Source organism: Chrysochloris asiatica, unplaced genomic scaffold, assembly GCF_000296735.1.
Source record: "Chrysochloris asiatica unplaced genomic scaffold, ChrAsi1.0 scaffold00061, whole genome shotgun sequence".
NCBI lineage: Eukaryota > Metazoa > Chordata > Mammalia > Afrosoricida > Chrysochloridae > Chrysochloris > Chrysochloris asiatica.
The window spans coordinates 13,858,798-13,859,354 of NW_006408579.1; positions in this window are offsets into that span (position 1 = coordinate 13,858,798).

Consider the following 557-nt stretch of genomic DNA (forward strand, 5'->3'; position numbering starts at 1 on the left):
AAAATAACAAAATAAATAAGACAAAAATTAGAAGTTTATTTTTGCTTAATAATGTCAAACAGCTTTATCAAATACTGTGGTTGTTAAGTGCCATCTAGTCCATTCTCATTCATAGCAACCCTTTATATGGTTTCCAAGGCATGTTTGGTAGGTTGGAACTGCTGACCTTGTGGTTTTAGTTTCGCCAAATCCAGTCTTTGTTGTTAAGTGCTGTGAAGTCAGTTACAACTCATATTGTTGTTGTTGTAGGTTGTTGGTTAGTACCGTGGAGTTGGTTCCAACTCATAGTGACCCTGCACAGACTTTCCAAGGCTGTAAATCTTTATGGGAGCAGAGCGCCTCATCTTTCTCCTGCGAAACCGCTGGTAGTATCTAACTGTTGACCTTGAGATTGGCAGCCCGACTCGTAACCACTACGCTACCAGAGCTCCTTATTAGGTGCTGTTAAGTAGGTTCCAACTCAGCCACCCTATGAACAACAGAATAAAACACTGCCCAGTCCTGCTCCATCCTCATGATTGTTATCCTTAAGCTCACTGCCACTGCCACTGTGCCAA